The sequence below is a fragment of the Limulus polyphemus genome, unplaced genomic scaffold (assembly GCF_000517525.1).
Source record: "Limulus polyphemus unplaced genomic scaffold, Limulus_polyphemus-2.1.2 Scaffold3710, whole genome shotgun sequence".
Lineage (NCBI taxonomy): Eukaryota > Metazoa > Arthropoda > Merostomata > Xiphosura > Limulidae > Limulus > Limulus polyphemus.
This window is the reverse complement of record NW_013669320.1, coordinates 66944-69989: the sequence shown is the minus strand read 5'-3', so window position 1 is coordinate 69989 and position 3046 is coordinate 66944.

The window sequence follows — 3046 nt, the reverse complement described above, 5'->3', positions numbered from 1 at the left end:
ATTCGATGTTAACTATAATAATATATATATATATATATATCCAATGAGTTAAATCAATTTATTATATAATTTAACAACAACAAAAAGAAAAACAAATATTTATTGAACATAGCTGCGACCTTTCCACAGAGAAATCTTCAGTATTCGATGTTAACTATAATAACATATATATATATATATATCCAATGAGTTAAATCAATTTATTGTATAATTTAACAACAACAAAAAGAAAAACAAATATTTATTGAACATAACTGCGACCTTTCCACAGAGAAATCTTCAGTATTCGATGTTAACTATAATAACATATATATATATATATATCCAATGAGTTAAATCAATTTATTATATAATTTAAAGAACAACAAAAAAGAAAAACAAAAACGTTCAACTCGTGACAGGTATTCTTCCAAGGACAGAGGACATCGTTCTGAAGAGCTGAACGTCCTGAAGGTATAGCTAAATCATTTTCCATTGTTTCAAATGTATTACAAAACTGTCCCCTAAGGAGACAATATTGCATTTCAAACTTTGGTTTTGTTCTTCAGGCAATACAACTCAACATTGTAAACCATACTGAAGTACAAGTTTTATATTCTATAAAGTGGGTTTCTCGTCATCAAATTCATATGGAAGTACGTTTCCATGGTACCACGAGATCAAAATTATAAATTCGTATATGAATTGAAATATTATCTTAATGGGAAAGCTAGAAAGAATGTCATAATTTTGATCATGTTTCTTGTGAAAGAGGAACAAGGATGATCGCTTCTGAATACGTATGAGCAAAGTTCACATTAGAAGAAAACACATACTTTATACACCTACAAAGAAATACAAAAAACAAAACCAATCTTTATCAGATAAAAATTATTTCACAAGCGTAGTTCTTCAATTAAAACATATTCTTAGATATTTAGATCGGAAAACAAGGTTGAATGTTTCTTTAAGCTTTCGTCCCCCCGCTAAAATCAGGGGTTCGATTCCCCTCGGTGGACACAGCAGATAGCCCGATGTAGCTTTGCTATAAGAACAAAACACATTAAGTTATACAAATTTCTTTTACCACAGACTTAAAAATATCATTTCCTTCAACTTTTAGCTCATGTTTCGTTCAGTAGTTCTACGAATATCGAAAATTGTCATTTTATTGCCATTGTTCACAATATGTTCATAGTTTTAATTTACAGTGCACTAGTTTGGAGCCCCAAAACATCGAAAACATAAGTTATAATGGACAACTTTGTAATCACTATTAATTTTTTTACATATCTTTTCTATTGTAATAAATTATGCATTACTTAAGAATTACTCAAAAAAACATGAACCACTGGTTGTTATAAGTCTTCGGGTTTCTCGTAAATCACCAACGAACCACTGGTTGTTTTAAGTCTTCGGGTTTCTCGTAAATCACCATCATGCAATTAACAGTTGGAGACACTGCTTGAGCAATAAACTGAAGAGCAGCTCTACCTATTGGGAGCTTTTGTAACTCAATCGTTTTTAGGCGTATCTTGACATTCTTATGTTACGCATACTATTACATATTAATTTATTCATCCAATAGGTGATTTACTTTAAACTTTCTCGGTGTTAAATTTGTATGATATTTTTCAAAATATCTCTACGGTCGGAGCCATTTACATTTCAAGAATACTTAAACCTATAAAAAACAAAAACTTTATTTATCGTCCAAAATTGAAGAAAATAACAAAATAGTTTTAAACTTCTCCATAACTACACCGTGTTAACTTTTGTTTCCTCTAACGAATATGGCCTTCATTTACTGGCAAGGTTAAACATTTATTGTTTGTTTCTCTACCGAATATGGCCTTCATTTACTGGCAAGGTTAAACATTTATTGTTTGTTTCTCTACCGAATATGGCCTTCATTTACTGGCAAGGTTAAACATTTATTGTTTGTTTCTCTACCGAATATGGCCTTCATTTACTGGCAAGGTTAAACATTTATTGTTTGTTTCTCTACCGAATATAATGGACCTTTATTAATATAAGAGGTTTGAATTTCGCGCAAAGCTACACGAAGGCTATCTGCACTAGTTGTCCCTAATTTAGTAGTGAAAGACTAGAGGGAAGGCAGATAGTCCACACCACCTACTGCCAACTCTTGGCAATAGACCTGATAAAGCTTCGTGTTTTTCTTATCGGATGACTGTCCTTTATTGACAGAAGTGATTGTTTGTTTGATTGTATTAAGCACGAAGACAAACAGTTGGCTATCTGTACTCTGCCCACCAATGGTATCGAAACTCGGTTTCTAGCGTTGTAAGTCCGCAGACATACCACTGTGCCACTGGGAGGCTACAGAAGTGGTAAACTTAGTGTTTGTTTTCCTACCAAATAGCCCCCCCTCTAAATGGCTCAGCAATGAGTCTAGAGGCTGATAACGTTAAAACTTTGGTTTCGATACCTGTGACAGACACAGCATAGATAGCCCTGTATAGTTTTGTGCTTAACAACAAAAATAAATCTACAGACTCGAATACGAGTTTTTATTGACAGAAGTGATAAATTTTGTGTTTTCCTACCTCCACTCTAATATGACTGACTTTTATAGACAGGTGATAAACTTTGTATTTTTATACCGAATATGACTGACTTTTACCAACAGAAGTTATACACTTTGTGTTTTTATACCGAATATGACTGATTTTTACCGACAGATGTTGTAATTTGTTTGTTTTTATACCGAATATGACTGACTTTTACCGGCAGATGTTGTAATTTTTTGTTTTTATACCGAATATGACCGACTTTTACCGACAAATATGATAAATTATGTTTTTATACCGAATATGACTGACTTTTATCAACATATGTGGTAAATTTTGTTTTTATACCGAATATGACCGACTTTTATCAACATATGTGGTAAATTGTGTTTTTATATCGAATACGACCGACTTTTATCAACATATGTGGTAAATTTTGTGTTTTTATACCGAATATGACTGACTTTTACCAACAGAAGTTATACACTTTGTGTTTTGATACCGAATATGACTGACTTTTACCAACAGAAGTT